A 20,067-nucleotide genomic window follows, 5' to 3' on the forward strand; every position below is an offset into this window, starting at 1 on the left:
ATGCTGGACAATTCTGCAAAAACCCAGTTTATGTTCACAGCCATCTTTGTAATTAAATAATCCTCGCCCTCTACAATATCTGCACATGGCAACTAAGATAAAGTTAAATATCCCTTCCAGACATAATAAGGACATAATACATACTCAGCTTTGAATAATAATTCAGTCAGATATAGTTTCTCCATAAAAAAAATTCATTTACCCAGTAAGAAATGATTAGAATTACATCTATTCTTTCTTCCTCAGTGAATCTAGGAATACGGAAATATTGTTAAATTCCAAATTTCAACTGCGGGACAAAAGATGGAGCTTTTAGGTTTCCACATCACACTTGTGTAAGTTGTATATTGGACCATGACTGACAAAATCACCCAAAATCATTTTGTATGTGCACACACTGAAATTTAAGGTGAACACAGAGAAACTTTCCCCTTCAGCAGATGAATGTGAAAACATCCTTCTAGTGTCCAACTCTGCACGTATACTACATCATTCTGTACAAGCAAGTAAAGTAACAATAAGTAAAACATGTTTTTGAGTGGAGGTGAACTTTAAGATTAGGGACAGATTGTGGTAATGGAGAACAAAGTACGGTTAGACAAAACACACAGCATGAAAGTCTTTTAACATGACAAATTTGTGTTATGTCACATGCAGTATTGCAATATGTCAAATTGTCAAGAAATCCAAAAACTTGGTGTGCAACAGTCTGTATTTACACAATTCCTGTCTGCAACATCTGTAATCTCTACTTGTGTGTGTGCCCTTTAAATCTGGGGAGTTTGTCGCAGCACAATGGCAAAGTCACAGAGCACAGCTGGAGCTTTGAGAGACTTAAGTTGTGCTCAGAGGCAGTCGCTGGTTTTGTAAGATGTTGAAGGGTGACATCAGCAGTCAGTCACTGTCTAGCACTTCTTAATAAAGCAATAACCACCAAGGTGAAATAATGCACGTATTACTTTCTCTTCATAAACGAATCCACTGCAGTTATTCCACTTAATGAGCATTTTGCTGCTTTTGTTTATCTCTCCAAAGGAGGATCTTCACCCTGTCAAGCAGGAGGGATTGATCTGTTTTATTTCTGATATGTCCCTCTCACCTCACAGCAGCTGGTATTACATGTTACTGTCATTCTTAAATGATAAATTTATGCAGTGTCACGTCTTACGGAGAAATTTCAATACTCAGGCTTTCCAGGGGACCTGATAGGTGTCCCTCTCTCACAAGCGATATGAATATCAGCCAATGCAGAAAAGCATGACAGATTTTTGTATAATTACTTGTGTACAAGGAAGAATCCAGAGAATGTTGGCATGCATCATTAGCCGCAGCAGATACATGGATACAATCTCTGATTCATAATTTGCAGTAATAATGCTCAACAGTGTTTTTTTTAACTGATTAATTTTATCAGCATCTTTATGCTTCTGTAATAAATAATCAGCCACAGAATGATAAATATTGGACAGGAAACATGAGGATAGTACGCTTAATAAGAAGATACCATAGATTGAAAATATGAGTAAAATATGTATTATAGCCTGAGGTTGAGTCTTTTCTCATCTACTGTAGTCTTTTTAGTATGTACCATTAAAAGAAACAAGGAAAATCAAATTCAGCTCACCGGGCAAATGCAAAAGTACCTTGCTCAAATCATTTTGAGTCATGACAAATGCATGGTCCCTGAATCTTAAACATTTTTATTTCATCAAGCATATTAGTTTTGCTAGCTTTACAACTCTGCTGGGAAAGATCGTAAATATTGTGATGATATTCTGGCACCGCTGAGAGCACACTGACACCATGTTGAATAGCGGGATAATGGACACCGGTAGTTGGCCCTAAGAAAAAGATAGGGGCTTAGTCACACTAATGCAGACACCCATCTGCAAACAGAGTCCATACATTATGTCTAGGCAACAGCGATGCACACACACAAACACACAAACACACACACGTGCACACAGAGTTTTCATGATGTGCTAAATTTTAAGCACTTTATTTATATCCATCAAGCTAATTAGTGTGCACAGGATCCAAATACAGAGAGGTTCTTACAATGTTTGGACAATTATAAATACATAAAGCGCCATCTGCTCGACACTGCCAGGCTACCAGTGGCAGCTGAGATGGAGCAAAAATTTTGCCAACTACCTACTTAGATCTGAGTTACCATCATATGAATTTATAGGCTGTTGTAAAAAACAATGATTTATGTCAACTCAACCATGAGAGTTACGGCCTCCAGACAGCAGTTGTGAATACTTTCTACATTAAGACCTTAACAATGGCTGTATCCCCCGCCATGTTAGGCTGTTTGTTCAACTGTGGGAAAGTATTGTAAGTACACAATTGGGCCCCCCTTTGTGCTTAATGATCATTTCTGTCATAAATAATAAATGAACGTATGAGGCAGCAGCAACACAGTGTTTAAGCCAAGACATAATGGAAAAGAGTGACAGCATCATAAAAGAGTATCAGTGAGGCCAGTTCAGTGCAGATATTATGTCGCAGGGCATCTCAGGTTATAATCTATGTGGTAGAAGTTGTTTATTTCAGTCATCCTAATATATTTTTAGCCTTTTGTAAAGTATCTGGGATCACAGATCTTCAGATATTTACTTTTTTACATTTTAAAAAAATGTTATTATGTAACCCACCTAGGGTTCAGAGTACTCAAATATATTTAGGACCAGTATCTAAGTCCATATGAGAATGACAGACACAATAAGCGACTGGAGCCAGAGGGTACTTTCCACTTAAAATATATTAAAAGACTTCTGTAGAAAACAAACAAACAAAAAGTTTCCTCTCTAAACCAACAGTCTAGTGTTAATTAACCAGTGGATACCGTAATTAATGCACTGCAGTGCAACAATAACACTGTTTGAACACATGACATAAATCCCATGAAACTGGTTACTTAACATATTTCACTTGCAATGGAAGAAAATGTCTCTGAAGTGTAACAGAGTTTAGGATTCCTTTGGTCTGTTCATTTAAATTCAATGTTGTTCCTTTGTTGTGGTCAATTCAGCTGGCTTCAGTCAAACAGGGTAGTCTCAAGTCACTTTCAGTTCCAAAGTGCTCTTAGGTATGTCAAAAAAGTCAAGTCATGTGGGGCTTTAACAGTCCTACCACACTGGTATTTTCAATGAAGGAATGATAGGTCTCCTCCGTGGGGCAAAAAGGTGATCTCGGTCCAACTCCTCGGGGTAAGGAGGTGATCGGGTTCAATGGTGGCTTGCCATCTCCTTCATCAGGAAGAATCCAAAATCTAAGGGTATTTCCAGGGAATCTCAAAACCTACCCTGTATAAAAACAAGGCTATTACAGTACTATACTGAGTAGTGATATTCCAGTCTGCATAATGAATATCACATCAAAATTCTCAAAATACTATTGTAACAAAATAGAGATTAAACTCATGAATTATTTTTAACTGTACAGCATTTCCTCATATGGAATATTTTAAACACCAATAATGAATTATTTTTTAGCTTTTAAACCATGAATTATGGTTATTAAACCTTTTAACCATGAAATGGACATGAGTTTCTCTTTAAATCATAAACTGAACAACAGCACAGCATCATATTTCTCACTAACCTCACATTCTTATATTCAAGGTTATATTTTAAGTGCACATATTCAGTATTCTTAAACATACTGCATATTATTATTAGCACTGGCAGTGCATATCACTGCAGCCACAAAAGTACAAAAGCAAACGAATCCAGCACTCATATTTTATATTATCAGGTTATCAATGCAGAAATATGCTGCTATAACTAGACACTTTAACACTCATAATATCACAGCAGTGAATATAACGTCAAGTTCACATATATTAGCAAAGAAAACAAGCTTTCTGTGGCGCCTAGTGTCGACAGATAACACCGGGGCTAATAGTGTTAGCCGCACTAGCCCAACTCAGCTAAACTCACCAAGACAAAAAAACTCCTGGCGCACAGCACCTTGGATCGCCTCTTTCACTTCACATAAATGTCGTATCAAGGTATGCTTAGCATTCAATAAAATGTAATCCACTACCAATTTGTTTAAATTCAACTAGTTTCTAACTCGATTAGCATGTCTTCTCCGATATTTCCTTTCTCTGTACTGTTGAACTTCTACCTGTTAGGGGTGGGACTTATTTCCCCTGTCCAATCAGAAGTCTGGATTGCCTGATATAACCAATCAGAACCGAGTTTGAGTAAGCTAACTGTGACTGACACATTGTTTAAGCTAACAGAAAATAATGCTCGAAATAAAATAATCTTACAGAGCCCAATTCTCTACAGGGTTACAATTACATTAGCATTGTTTACATTTACGTTACGGTGCTTCATAATTCGCTTTGAAGTGGTGCCAGCTTGCTAACTCAACTGAAATAATTTGAAATAGACTGAGATGATATAGCTTTCAGTCAACAGGAGGCAGCAGTGAGCACAAAGCGACGGCTCTCCAGCCGATAAGCGAGGAAGAAATTTCGCGCCATCTTGGTTTGAACTTGCGTATTTTCTTGACCTGAATACACCTGCACTCTCTTGGAATACGTTTTGTTTTTGTCACTTAACCGACGTCCGTCCTCGACCTAAATACTGCCGAATTGTTGCTGAGATGTTCACCTGTCCTGCTATGGTTTCCTATTTTCAAAATTTCTCGGGTTAAACAACTTTGCTGGCAGAGATTGCCTGAAATGACTGCTTCACACACAGATAGCTAGCCATGACTTGGCTAATTACTGAAACGGAAGTCATTTGGAACCGTAAGTTTTTCAAAAAACTGAAGGTTTAAAGGACTAGAAAAGTTTGGGAAAAGAGGAAAACCATGCTGCTTGAACTGCATTACAAGTGAAGAAGAACACACCTGACAGCAGAGGACCTTCTCAGCTTTCAAACAGATGGAAGAAGAAACTCCTACAACGCCATGAAGGACGGTATCCGGAAGGGCTGGATTGACGCATGGAGGACTTGAAATAGTAAGTGCAAGTATCTTTTTTTTTTTTTTACTGTTACTGTTTACTGCTGTTGTGTGAACCGCTGTGCCATGTCTGCGTGGCCTCACTTGTGTCTGTGGAGCTGCAAATTACACAGTAAGGCCACTGAGGTCAAGCTTGCACTGTTGAACTGTGTTTTATTGAACCAAATGTGGTGGGAAAACTTATGTATGTTGTGACCTCGCTTGTGTCTGTGGAGCTGTAAACTGTCAGACTATGTTGTCATTAGACCCACTAAACAGTAGGTCAGTCTCAGTGTTGCATTTTGTATTTATTAAATTGGTGTGGTTGGCCGGATGAGGTTATTTAGCCTAGGTTTTTACAGGAAGGGTGTTATAAATTCTAGTTTTTATTTTCATTATATTTGTGTTTTGTAGCTGCTGTCGCCAGGCATAAATACTTGTGACTTTAGAATTAAACCCAATTGATCACACTGGAGTTTATTGGTCATATTGGGGGATAAGAAAAGAAAGCCAGATGCATTACAGAATATTTTTAAAGGGACTCTTCACCCAAATTAAGTGGCATCTTGGTTTTCCTTGGGTTACATTGACTTAAATGCCATTAACCTGCATTTAATTGGTCTAAGTTGTGTTATTGCTACCTCACAGAAGTTCACACACCCTTGCATGCTTTTGTATTTTCAATATTCATCTGATAAACACCTTTTCATTATCAGAGGGATAGCCTATGTGCTCTATGTAGATATTTATCTAAGATAGTGATATTTGGCTATTTTGACAGAAAATAGTAGAATGGAAATAAACAAACTCCTAAAATGTATTTCACTGAATGTTCAGGGGAATAGGAACATTTTGGACATGAGGAGGTTTACCACCATAGAGCTGAACAAAGTAAAGGGCAAGGGAACATTTATGGCGACAGGGGAGGACCTTTTCAACTCTCAAATGGATGAGAACATTTTCGACGCCAAATGTACACTCTTGCAAAAAGGGATTGGTGCATGATGTACTTTGCTCCTCCAAATGGTAAGTGCAAGTCACTCTTTACATTATGCTGCGTTGCTGATTTGTGTTGTATTGGCCGCTGTGCCGTCGACCTCCAAATGGTAAGTGCAAGTCACTCTTTACATTGTGCTGTGTTGCTAATTGTGTTGCATTGGCCGCCGTGCCATAACTGCACCTATGGTATGACCTCACCATGTGTTTGTGGAGCTGTAAGCATTTCTTTCTATAGTAATTTCACATATGTTGCCTTAGACCAAGTCATTGTTTGCATTATGCTTCTGTTATGTAGTTCTTTTTGTACTGTCTTGGCTGCTGTGCCATCACTGGGCCTATATTTTGACCTTGCTTGTGTTTGTAGAGCTTTAAGCTACAATGCCTAATATGAGGTCACATTCATATCGTGTTTTGTGACAGATTAATAGAATGAAACTCTGTGAAACCCAATAGAGTTTATTAGTAATTTGGGTAATTGGGTGGCTGTGGCTCAGGAGGTAGAGCGGGTTGTCCACTAATCGGAAGATTGGCGGTTCGATTCCCAGCTCCTCCTGTCCGCATGTCGAAGTGTACTTAGACAAGATACTGAATCCCACATTGCTCCTGATGGCTGTTCCATCAGTGTGTGAATGATTAGATTCCTCTGATGGGCAGGTTGGGACCTTGCATGGTAGCCCCTGTACCCATTCAGCATATGAATGTGTGTGAATGGGTGAATGTGACTCGTAGTGTAAAAAGCGCTTTGAATGGTCGAAAGACTAGAAAGGCGCTATACAAGTACAGTCCATTTACCATTCCATTTAATTGGCAAGAAAACCCAGATGTAATCTTTTGTGTAGAATTTCATGTCATTTGGCCTAGCTGTATTTGAAATTAAAGGGTCAGTTCACCTTAATTACAAATGATATATTTTATAACTTACCCTACTATGAATCTAGCCATATTCATTTTAAAGTTTTGTTTTCATGTGCTGAGGTTTTGAGATATCTGAAACTTCTGCCACAGTGTTTTCTGCTCTCTTGCATGTTCCTTGGTTATGAGAGTTTATAAAGTCTTATGTAAATTTCTGCTCTAAAACCTATTCCATCTAGGTCTATTATGAGTAAATCTGGCTTTCATAGCAGCCAGTAACTACCCAGCCACTGCCCTGACATCACTTAAGCTGTGTACCCCTATCGCAGCCCTGCCTGCCTTGTTGTTGCAGTTACTAGTGGTAGTCGGTGTAAATGACAAAACAGTGGAGGAGATAGTTGTTTGTTTCTGCTAGAAGAGGCGACTTTGTATTACACACCGATATAGAGCTGCTTTTGTGATTTCTACATAAGTGCTACAGCACTTTTTTAGTTTATCAACGCAAATGTTCCCTTTTGTATGGCTCTTGTTATAACACAATTGTGCTAAAAATGACTCAGAGAATTGGAATTTTGAACAAGACTGTGTGCCACCTGATATTTTGAAACAACATTGATGGTGCCAAAATGTCCAGGCTTGGCCAAACAAAGAGAAACTGGAAGCATTCGCTGATTCCAAAGGGATTATTATTTCGTCTTGTTGAAGAAGTGCAAAAAGCAGACATTTCTGATAGCACCATCAATGGGGATTTCAGGCACACACACACGTACTGAGAGGTGTGAGAATGCCAAAGTGGACATAAGGAAAGTCTGCAACCCAAGCCAGTCAGTATGAGCCAATGAGTCCACATGTCCACTTATGATACTACCAGTACTTGACATTGCTACACTTGAAAATGTGCATGTTTTACAGGGGCATGTTCCCATAATTTCACAGACTCATTTCCGTGCTGCTGCATGCCTTAATTTGCACCTGTGCTTAAAAAGAGATGCATAATAATTATTGGGAATACTGAAGGCAGCAGGAATTAGTTTCTCTGTTGTGCTGGTTTTCTTTCCATGGTGAAACCGTAGACGGTATATGGGTGAAACAGTTGGAACTTGGGCTGGGATGTTTTATGAGCAGACGTCAATCAAAAAGACACCTGGCAGTTCATTAGTCAACGGCTTTCTCAGACTGCTTTAATTTGCATAGACAACTTGAGCTCTCCTTTCAACGTGTCCCTCTTGCCGCTTTGCTTGCAAATGTTCAGCGCTCACCTTCCCACAAGCCTTTGGAACATAAGTACACATGTCCTTGTCCAAATGAATGGAGGTTGTAACTTTGCATGCGAATTTTGTTGCCAGTAGACTTTCACCATTGGCTTTACTTGGATTTAACCTTTTAAACCCCGCTGGACCCACTGGTCTGTGTGTGTGTGTGTGTGTGTGTGTGGGGGGGGGGGGGTTATCATTAAAATGCATGGAGTGAGGATGAGTGCTGCTCAAACCCACAGACATTTATTTCAAATTCTAGTCACGACACAAATATTTCCAAAGACATCAAATATGCGAGGCTGAATTGCAGGGAAATGGGTATAAAATTATGCACATGAGGCATCTTGGGTTGACATACTCAAAAGACTATTAGAACAAATTGATAAATGTTGTTGTGCAGTGTGAAATAACTAAACAAGGTCCAAGTGATTTTAAAAAGTGTATAAAGCTTTTACATATAAATTAACTTACATTACATTCAAGCCCTTGCCAAACGACGCTGATTAAGCCTATCACCGCCAAGTAAATCTCTTTGTATTTCACAGTATATGGAGTTTTTAATCTGGTGTTGGGTTTGACATTCCTGCGCTGGCTGGATGAATGCATGAATGATGAGCCGGCTAACTTCTGGTTAGCCCTCTGCTAACTTGAATGGGGATAAAATAATTTAATCATGCAGCTCTTCTAGACTTTCCAAAATGTCATAAATCAGACTGAGTGGATCAAATTCTGATAGTGAAACGAGTCATTTCATGGAGGTTGTGTGACGCTCAAAACAATTTATCCACTTTTTTACAGCTGCAACAGTAGTGGCGGAGTAGGCTATAGCAGAGTCTGTTTATTTTCTTGTTTATGTACAAAAGAAAAACCTCAGTGAGAATTCTTGAATGACAGGGTGCTCACACAAAATGGATACTTTAGCAACACGTGAAACTGTCAAAGCAACTAGTTTGGGTAATGTGACAGTGTTTTTTTTAATCAGGAAAAATATTACTATTAAGGTATCCCCCTGCAGATTATTGTAAGACAGCTCATTAGTGGATCAGCTGTTTGTTCATCTCTTTTATTTGGAGCACAGTAATGATACGGCTAATGTTACTCATTGTTCTTGTCATGTTGACAACTATCATATCACATCCCGACATATTTTATAATTTCTATGTGTATAGTGTGATACATGTGTGTTTTCTTGCCATCATACAATCAACATTAACTGTATGAAGTAGGCTCATGTACTGTTTGCAATAACTTTTCACAAGTAAAATTAAGATTTAAGGCTCTCCCTAGAAATTCTTAATATGATGGTGCTGTCAATAAAAAAAGTGTATTAGCAACATATTTTGTATATTGGATGCTAAAATTGCAAAAGAGCTGCATTTAACACACTATTCTGGAAGGGCAGCAGTGCTACAAGTATGGTGCAACAACATTGTTCCACTTTTAAAAGAAAGCTTTGAGGATTATGGTCTTTTAAATGTGAAACATTGCAGCTAAGATAAGCTAAGATGTGAGGATTTATAAGTTGAAATGTATTTTCCACAATAATATGACCTTTGCGTCTTTTAATTAATTGGATAATCCTATGTAGAATAGACTGGACTAGTTGATCAGAGTGTGCTATTTAGCAAGAGCCATTTGAAATGTGTTGTCTTGACAAACTGACCTTAATTTAACTCTTGAAGATGATAGGAGCGTGATCATGAATTGATTTGTTTCAGAACTACTTTCAAACATTCAAACAAACACAAGTGTGAAAAGCTTTGAGTGTAAGAAGATTTTAGTAAAAAAAAAAATAAAGGTGTCGTGTCTGTGATATGGAGATTGTTTCTTCACGGATAAATTTCATTGAAGGCAAAGGTTCAAAATGCACAGTCCACCGGTGAATTAGATTATTTCTCTGTATTTATAAAACCATTTTGAGTGTAACTCACTGTTTCTAACCTTTTGAAATTTCATACATTGTAAGTTCAGGCACAAACATCATATGAGAAAGTCGATATAAAGTGAGACTTGTATCCTCTCTCCCTCTCTGGAATTTTACACATTTTTTGTGCATTTTGTTGCATAGTGAGTTGCCGAGCCAAGACTGACAGATGCTCTGTTGACAAGACAGCTGCCAGCACTCAATCCAGCAACTGGGTCAAGTCCTTCTGACATTCATGACAAGTCCCTGGCACAATAGCTGTGCCACTGTTCCCTCAGGCACTGTAACTTACCCATGTGTCACCTGTGCTCTGTGGAGGCCTGTGAGAGGACCTTAGGGACCTTGTAGATTCTCCTGTGGTTCAGATTTGGCGCTCACATGCCCGTGGACAGTAGAGGAGGCTTTCCCATATAATTAGGCTCTGTGCCATCCAGGGGCATACAACCTACGTTTGCCGTTTAGGGATGAATATGACTGCTCCTTCCCCATCCTTGCTGCATTATTAAGGGTGACAGGACTCGTTGCAGAGTGTCTCTGCCATTCTCTTTGTACTGCTTCCCCAACCCGCTACCCCCCCACACCCCTCCCCCAGCCCTCCTCGACATCCCACCGCCACATGTGTCCTCTGTGAAATGGAAATGCCGCCCCATTAAAAACCGTCAACCTGAAGCAGATCACTGCTGCACTTATGCTAATGTAGACACAGGAAAATATCACACAAGGAGAGGGAGAGGGGGAAAAAAACTTGGAGAGGGAAGCAAATCGGATAAAAAATTACCAGTTTCACTTGAGGGATGAAAGTATAGTGTCTCTAATTGGAAATGAATACTGTTGTAGTGTGTAGTTAGGAAATATTCACAATTGTGCAGGAGTTAGGGTGGGTTTAAAGTGAGAGTTGAGGATGCACTAGAGAGGACAAGAGGGAGAGAAATGGGAAACACAGACAACAGCAAACTTGGATGGGAGATAATTAGGCCCACAGTTTGCCCCTGCATTGAACAGCAGAGGCATCAGCATACATCAACATTTGCAGTTGGTCACAATATTGTGGTTAGCAAGTACACAGGCTGGATTTAAAGTTGTTTATACATTTTTATGATTTTCATTTATTGTAAGTTTTCGGGCTTATGTATAAAGTGGTGTCTAGGCAGTTGTCCACTGCTTAAGCACAAATACAAGGTTGTAAAATGTAGCCTTGGCTGCCAGGAAGTAAACCTTACAATCACTTAACAATTAAAATCTAACAAGGCTTTAGTGTACAAGTGGTGCGTAAAATTACAGCAGAAAATAAAGGCCCTCTTACAAATCTGTTTGGTTGCGTCTTGGCAGCCTGGGATCAGCCCCTCTGTCACCAGAGAGAGTGACAGTAATGATAAACTGTAATCAAATCTGCTCTAGCAAGGGTCTGCCTCATTCCTCACTGCACATAATGGGGAGAGGGGAGGAAAATTAAGTGTCCCTTTGATCCATGCGGCTGAATACTGAGTGTGTAGCAAATTAAAAAGAGATGCCTGCTGCACCTGCCTGGAGAATTGCTGCCAAACAATACAGTTTTTTTTTAAATACTCTGACATGCTTGATTGTCAGTCTTGGACCTTAATTTTCTCTAAACGCAGCGGGCGTGTCTCTTATCAGTCCAGACTAGGATTTATGTGCATTATCAGGAGGGACAAGAAGAGAAACTCTGTGTAAGGACAAAACTAGCACAATTTTCACTTAAAAGTCTGTAACAGAAAATATATACAGTAGTTGGGTTCTGTTTTCCATTTCCTTTGACTGTTTGACTCTTTACCTTACTGCTAGCAGTAAACCCATACTAATGTTGTTCATCACAAATGCACTCACATATGCAAACAGTGGTGGTTAAATTTACATAATGTGCTGTAGCTTTGAGATGGAGGAAAAAGCAATTTGAGTGCTGAAATTTACTTGCAGCACTTTATGAGTGCAAACATCTGTGCACCTCCTGTGCAAATGCAGGACATCTTGATCAAATGTGTACTTCATTGTGAGGGTTACCATGACTACGGCATGGCACTAATAGGATTAAGTGATTGGAATTTGCCATGCGAATATCATGTAACACTAGGTGTTGCTTTTCAAAAGAGGTCTCCTTACTTCAGGTGAGTGTAAGGCAACACTGGTTCCTATTGTTACCGTACACATGACAACGGCGATGACAGTGATGATGATGACATGTTGATGATAGTGGTAAACATAATGATTACAGTAACAGCTGTCATTTCCCAGATGCATAATTCTGTGTACCAAAAACTAGATTTACGATGTGACTGGAGAGAAAATTTGTCTCAGATCTGATTGTTGCGTGGGTTCATTACTTTTATAGATACTTCTAGTAAAAGTCTGATCATAATTACCAATAGAATTATCAAGATTAGAGCATCTCAATGCATCAAGTTCCTTGATAATTCAAGATACATTGTACAATTTAGCTTCTGATTGGTGAGTTGCCTTTAATAGAAAAAAACCCACCCATCCATCCAAGCGTCAGTTGAAACATGTCGGACATTGCTTCCCCAGTACCATGCTTCTTTACTGTTAAACGATTTCAGCTTATCTTGCCTTCCTCAGGGTGGTGTGAATGTTTTTGGGACATTATGAACTCAAGTCAACAGAGGGATGTGTTAAGGTCAACTATGGATTGAATTTGACATTAAGAGATGATAGAGATTTGAGAGTACTGGGTTTTTAAACGTTAGTTTTTTAAAATGAGATTGAAAGAGTGCAGAATTTGCTGCTTTGTGTTGGGGAAAAAATTAACCTTTCAACCTTGATGAGAAGTATTAGTATTTTGAAAATGTGCCTGTAATGTGTGTTTGGTATTTTAATGTTCCATCATATTTTGTAAAAACTATTTTTATAATGTGATAATGTTTTTTGTGTAGTTTTGTGTACTTTGTTTGTATTTATGGAATTGACGGATTATAAGGAAACCAGAAATGATCTCAGACTCCAACCTGATGAGGATATCTCTCTAAATAAAACAAGGAATCTCTGTCTGTCTGTATGTATGTTTGTCCTTCGCATATCTCGAGAATCGTTCATCCGATCTACTTCATACCTGGTAGATGTATTGCTGGGGACTCAAGGAAGTGCGTTGTCGAGTGTGAAGTTGTTTGGATGAGTGGTTCTCGAAGAATATATAAAAATACCTCACAAACAACGTTGATTTGCGTCTTTTTCTGCTCGTGGAGTCAACGAGTAGAAATTCGGACAGTTTCTGTCTGGATTTAAACCGTTTGATTTATCAATACCTTATCGTTTTAATTGATACGTTTATCAGTTGGTACATACATGTGTGGCTCTCGAGAAATAATAAGTAATCGGCCCATTCCGAACATTTTGAATTAGCCTAAAAATAGCCTAAAATGCAAATAAAGCATGTTGTACTGGAGAGGACTTGGATTATGTTATGCATGTATGTATCCTCAAAGTTAGAAATTGGAAAACCATTAAAATTCAGTGCATACAATAACTTTAAGAGATATAAGAAAACAAAATATGAATATGAATGAATCTTCTAACCTTCTAAGCTGCAAAAGCTGAAATTTGTGTCAGCATGAATAATGAAGTACCTCTGATAATAACTTGTATGGTCTGAGCTCACATTCTGCTGACTTTGAACCCCCCTCCCACCCCCCAAAGTTCAGATATTTCTTAACTAGACTTGTGAGTGATAGCATGGTTAAGTATCATGGCCTAGTGTTGTCAAGCGGTCAAACCCTTCAGGGGGAACAAATTACTCGGAGAAATGTGGGCGGTGATGCCCAGCCATATTACACATTACACGGGTGAAAACAAATGTAACACTGCACATGAGAGTCATTGAGGCAGACTTTTAATTATTGTCAGTGTCAGACTTGAGCATAGCCTCCACTCAGGGAGGCAAAAATAGAAAGGGAATTAGCCCCTTTTCACTATCCCTGACAGCTAATTACATATAAAATGGCTAACACCACAAAACAAAAGCAGCCACACAATTATACTTGGCTGAAGCTTGAGCTTAGCTCTAAAGACTGTAACATGCATGTTTTAAACTTTGATTTCGAAGAGGACTTTACGCTTGGATCTTGTGTGGATTCTGAATGCAGGAGACATCATCTGAATGTTTGCATAATTTTTTTTTGAGATCAATATAAACCTGTTCAGTCTGGCAACAAACGGGGTGTGTACTCAGTTTAGATTCGGCCTTGCTTCTTGATGCAGCCTTGAGCAGATATCAAAGCATGCGCTTGTGAAAAGTCAAACGCAATGAATGCTAAATATGAGTTCAGCCAGGAGGACTGTTTTATTGGCCCTTCTCCAAATGAACATTGACTTCTTCATCTATTTGATACATTCCTAGCTCCACCCGGGGAATGATGAAGAGGTAGCACGACTCCACGGCATCATGAAGGGATGATTCTGTCTTGTGTGTCTAATTGTAGTATTTTCAATGAATCATATTCAGTATGATTTAATCAATCTAATCTAAAAGTGTCAGTTACCTTTCCCCTCTGCTCCTGCTCCGGATTTTGCCAGGCTGGTGGCTGAATAGGAGTTGGTTTGAAAGGGAATGGAGGGCTCTGTGGTTGTCAGGGCTGCTGCTTTGTATCTTTTCCCAGCCTGGCAGAGGCTCCCCGCTCTCAGCCCTCCAAGTCAAAAGCCACCTCACCAGCCAGATAGACAGAGAAAGGACAAAGACAAAGGGAGAGAGAGAATGGTCCTGGCCTAGTTTGGTCTCTGGGACTGTGGGACTCCAGGGTCATTTCCTGGACTGTCATGCATTTTGTGCGTGTTTGCCTGCCTGTGTGTGTTGCTGTGTTTTAAGATGTATCTGATTGCCCCTGTCTGTGTTGTGGGCTGAGTTTGCTGATACTGCAGGTGTGTTAACTCTCTGTACAGTGTATGACTACATGTTGAGAGGAAGAAGCCCACGAAACAGCTGTATGCTGTGTATGCGTGCAAGCATTTGTGTCGGTGACCCCAGACCAGCTGTATCACCACAGCATTCGTCCGGGCTCTCATTGCCTGATGCGTAAACAAGTGGGAGCAGAGCCGCGACATCCTCACATGACAGCTTAACAAAAGGAGAAACAAAGCACATGACAGCCACGACGACAGCCAGTTGCACACTCTCCCGTTGTGCTGGCTGAATTAAATTTACCCCAAAGGCAGTAAGACTCCACAATGGCTTTAATTATTTCCAAAACGTGTTTGGTCAGACATATGAGTCTGCATTTATATGGAAGGTGAAAGCATTGGTTCCTTTGGCTGATGTTTGAAGAGCCAGCTGGACTCAAACAGCTTTTGTACTTCCCGAGTCTTTGTTGTCACCCAGCTGTTTACCTAGCAAAATTGCTGAGGTTTGAAAGAGGTATTGTAGCAGTGGCGTTGCAGTTGACACCAGTGAGTAAAAAGCACATGGACTGAAAGAGTTAGAGACTTGGGCGCCAGCTGTTCTGTTGAAATGTGTTTTAACAGCTATTTGGAATGGCATGCTATGATGTCCTTTTTCATTTCTTGTTAATAAGACTGTGCTTGTGCCTCAAGCTGGCGCCACCAATCCAAAGGACCTGTGACAGTGCTTTTAATAAACAGGATTATTCAGTTGCAGAGAACCCGGTCCTCTTTATGTACTAGCAGGGAACCTTGGCATTTCTTCCTTTCCTTGGGTTATAACTGGTGGTGAAGTACAGGGACGGGTATTGTTAGGATTTTATTGATACCGATATTGATACTGATACTGCTTATTGATATTGATACTTATCAACACTCTTATTGATACTTTGATACTACTCACTATAATTTGGTGCAAAAAAATAAGGACTTCACATGAAAAGATGTGAAAAGATTCAACAGTTATTTTATTATTTCTTTTTTTGCAGAAATAATAAATTGGTTTCTATGAGTATGAGTATATATATATATAATGAGGTATGAAGCTGTGGCTGCTACTTGACTGACGTTGTCTGAGGTATTATTTTGGAACATAAATTGGAAAGAAGCGCTTAAAACCCGATGCTAACTGTGTCCTGAGTTAGTAACTACAGACTTATTTTTATAACTATAATGAGCGTTACCTTGACTTGACAAGGTTGAGACAGTTGCATTTTTAGTTTGGCAAATCCCATCAGCATCGGAGCTTGGAGGCTCCTGGGAGGCTCCATTTTAAATTATTACATTTTAGATAAATTATTTAAGTTTGACCATAAGGCCTTAGTGTGGTACGTTCCCCCCAAAATATGGTGATTATATCACACTTGATACCATGTAGCCTTTCTTTTTAAAGAAGAATTTGAAAATGTAAATGAGAGGTGTCAAGGCATAAAACCAATCTGTTGATCTTTACAAATCAAGACTCGATAGTCTAACGATGGCGTAGCTGTCAGTGCTGAAAAAAAAAGTTTAAATCGAATCAAATTGTTACCTTAAAATCGAAAGTCAAATCGTGACACCCCTAATAAATACAGATAGCAGCACCGTTTGTCCAGGAGTTTATCAATATTTCGATACTGACTAGTCAGGAACTGGTACCAATTTAGTACTGGTTCCTGATACCCATCCCTACTGAAGTGACACATTTAACAGCAATGCTGCATGGAGAAGTAATGATTGACACCAATTCCTCACTGCTAATCTAAGCCTCCTATGTTAGAGCGTGAAATGGGATAAAGACATAATCATAAAGTTTGTGTAAGTGCCTCAGTTCTGAGCCAATTTTCCATTTTTTTCCTCTTTGCGAGTCTTCTGGGCTCTGGGTAAAACTGTAATGTAGTTAATGCATGGAGCGAATGTTTCTAACTGATGCAAAGCGGCAAAATTATAATGCTTGAAAGCATTGGCAGTGATTGAGGCACAGTAAAGCACTGCTAAATGTGTTCAGCTGATAGACGTTTAGGGGCCCATTAATTTGAGAAGTAGTAGTTGTGGAGGTGGGAAAACGAATTAGACTAAAAGCCCTTTTAAAATTGTAGCTCTAGGTGACGTCCAGGAAAAGCAGAATAGTCTTTCTTTTCATATCTCCAGGGAGAACTCACAGCACATGGGCAACAATTCAAGAGAGCGCCGTCCTAACATGCAATTTCTAGCTGAGATGATGTCTTGTCACATTAGCATCTGGATGAACAAGCACAACAGATGATAAGACTAATTTCAAATATCAATCAACGGCAGTACATTCCTGGCTGTGCTACAGTCCAAGTTCATTTCATTTGAAATGTTTGTTCTGGAGCATACAGTATGATTCTCCGGTGAAGAATTTATCATACCAAATTCGTTTAATAGATGTCACTGTATCCAAAACATTAACAGTCCACAATTTGACCTACAGCTTCTCCAAAATGTGTGATGAATAGTGCACTGTACGATCAAAGCGCTTGGTACAAGACCAGAATGTGTCCACTGTATAAATAAAATAACTCAAGGGTGACGTCAACATTGAGAAACATAAACAATATGAGAATAGATCTAATAAATCATGGCAGAGTTTGTGGAGTAACTTATGCTGGTAACACTAATGTTAAAAATATTCAGTTAAGCGTGAAAGCTGATGAAATGAAGTACTGAAAAATAAAATGACTATTTTTCCTATTATAACAAGAATTGACTCTGCGGACCCCCTCTCCACTTTTCCTCCATGGGCACAATTGTAACAATGTTTGACAGCTCAATATGAAACTTATAGAAACTTTACCTGTTATATAAATATGTAGGTCAGTAAGGTTATCACATCATCTTCAGTTGCATCCTGAGATCAGTCCCCAGGTGCTGCAGATGTACTGACTCTCTAATGGTTATGTTCTACAAAGACATCCTCGTCCCAGTGACTCTATAGGAAAAGATTATCATCCCAGGGAGATGATGCGCAGTAGGTGTGCGGCAGATGTGTATGTAGCCAGGTATAACTGATGAGGTTCAGTATAAATGCTGCACTCCTGCTGAGTTCACAGGGCACTGCTCCAGTTTCAGTGTTGCAGGATCAAGATTGCACCGCAACAGCCATGCATTTTTCCCTCCACTATAAATCTGTGGGTGTAAGCTTAATGGGGGAGCATAGGCAGCAGACCTTAAATAGAGGTATCTAATTCCTCTGTTGCACTCGGCCTACAATTCTGCTGAGACATTTATAACAGGGTAGAGCTGCCAATACCTGAAGAAACAAATGTATAGCTGGTATTTTGGTCACCATTTAGCAGGAATTAAAATGCCAAGCCATAATTGGTGCATAGTGTTGTTTATTAGACTGTGCACACTGGTGTACAAAGGTGGGGTGAGCATAGCATATATACCACTTACATATAGTACTTGGACCTTAAAGGATAAGTCTGGTGATATTCTATTTTTTTTATTGTCAACAAATCCCATGAAAAGTCCAAAACCAACATTGAATTGATCCTACAAACAAGTACTCTGTCATAGAGCTCCATTGTTGTTCAAAAAGTATTAAAAACATCAGTTTCCACACAATTTCTTCTTCCTAGCATGTAAACACGGATACTGTAGTTTATCTTATGTTGATCCCACATACAATGTCCTTGTGATGTAAACACTGTACTTGATAGTATACCACATCCTGCATCTGAAAAAGAAGTATATATACTATTTTGTTCTTTTGAGTAACATTTGCTAAAAATTACTTAGCTTAACAGCAAAAAATATCATGTTAAACTGTATTATCATATATTATATTGTCATGATATTGCATCAAGATGTACTTGAATATTATTATTAGAGCTGAAATACAGTAAAATTATACTTACACCCTGTTTGCCTTGGATTTTATCAAACCTAACAAATATTAAACAATGAACTGAAATCTACAAACGCATTGTATAAACAATATAAAATGCAGTTAAAAGGTAAGTCCACACTACATTTTGGAAGGAGGAAAAACTGCACTGGCCTGTATGGGTTGAAGTATGAGCTATGAGATCACAGCTGGGTGTGTTCAAGTGTGCTCTGCTGTACTTGTGAACACACCCAGCTGTGATGTGGCTCGGTACTATAGTGCCACGGTACATCACTGCTGCACAGGGTGTGGGAAGAGCGAGGACCTGTGAGAAAGAAGGTGATTTGCGGGAATCTTGAGGCAGCAAGTTTTCTCTCTTGTCATATCATTTCATCTTGTATAGTCATGTAAAATGTATGGCCTGTCTCTTGGTTAACATTACAATTCAGCACCATAAACTGTGATCTTGTATGCACTGTGCTGTGTTCAGCCTGTGTTGTTGCTATTGATCGGCATTTCAGGTACATAGTAAAACCGATATACTGTCACACCTCTAAAGTGTATATTCATGAACCAAACCAACGGTTCTGTCAATCGTAATGCAAAAATGGGACACCATCACGAAAGTATAACATATGAATTTCTCTGTTTTGGTCTTTGTTTTTTTTCCTCAAAGTACAACAGCACAAATGATTTTAAAGAGCAGATATATATGCTGTAGAAGACAAAAAATGCAATTAAGTTGGACTTGAAGGTTGTATAGTAATTCAAAACAATCTTTTATGACTAACAACGTCTCACCAAGTTTTTAAAATTCACACAGGTTTGTAATTTGCTTTAAAATGTATTTTTATTGACATTTTTTAGTCTGGTTCATTGCTACAGGTCAGAGGCAAAACAGGACAAGCTAATTGGGCAAAGTTTACTTCAGAAATCTCCATTGAAGTTTATATTCATCTGCCAAAGCTGCAAGGTGAAAATGTTTATCCAGCAATACCCATATGGAGGAAACCCTATTCTTTTCTTTAGCCCTTTTCTTTCATTCAGAAGATCCCCTTGTGAGTTTTGAGGTCCACATTCCTTGGCAGACTGAGAACCATTACACCTTGCTTGGGAATTGTAAGTAAAAAAGTCTGTACATATAAGTATAGCCTAAGGCAGGACCATACCTATTTACCATGGCTTGCTTTTTGCATCCATGGTACCTTCCCATCTCAGGTGCCTCTCATACATCATCTCTGGCATTTCTAATCATAGCATGCAAAACTTTTTTTTTTGCATATTCTGGTGAGGTCACTGTTTTTCTGACCAAAATAAGTTCATGTATTAGTTTCTTTTTC

General features: G+C 39.0%; 2 long non-coding RNA genes across 3 annotated transcripts in view; one reads left to right on the forward strand and one right to left on the reverse strand.

Annotated features, from left to right (window-relative positions):
• Positions 1–1,969: 1,969 nt before the first annotated feature.
• LOC137172935 (uncharacterized) lies at positions 1,970–4,034 on the reverse strand. The gene is made up of 2 exons (XR_010925079.1): positions 3,948–4,034; positions 1,970–3,311 (listed from the first exon to the last, which is right to left on the reverse strand). It is a non-coding gene; the product is annotated as an uncharacterized lncRNA (long non-coding RNA).
• Positions 4,035–4,892: 858 nt separating this feature from the next.
• LOC137172936 (uncharacterized) overlaps positions 4,893–20,067 on the forward strand; it is a 280,586-nt gene continuing 265,411 nt past the window's right edge. Inside the window, exon 1 of one of the 2 annotated variants that reach the window (XR_010925081.1) lies at positions 4,893–4,984. This is a non-coding gene — a long non-coding RNA (uncharacterized lncRNA). The remainder of the gene's footprint in view (positions 4,985–20,067) is intronic. The other variant, XR_010925080.1, reaches the window with a different exon arrangement.

The sequence above is a fragment of the Thunnus thynnus genome, chromosome 21, assembly GCF_963924715.1.
Source record: "Thunnus thynnus chromosome 21, fThuThy2.1, whole genome shotgun sequence".
Lineage (NCBI taxonomy): Eukaryota > Metazoa > Chordata > Actinopteri > Scombriformes > Scombridae > Thunnus > Thunnus thynnus.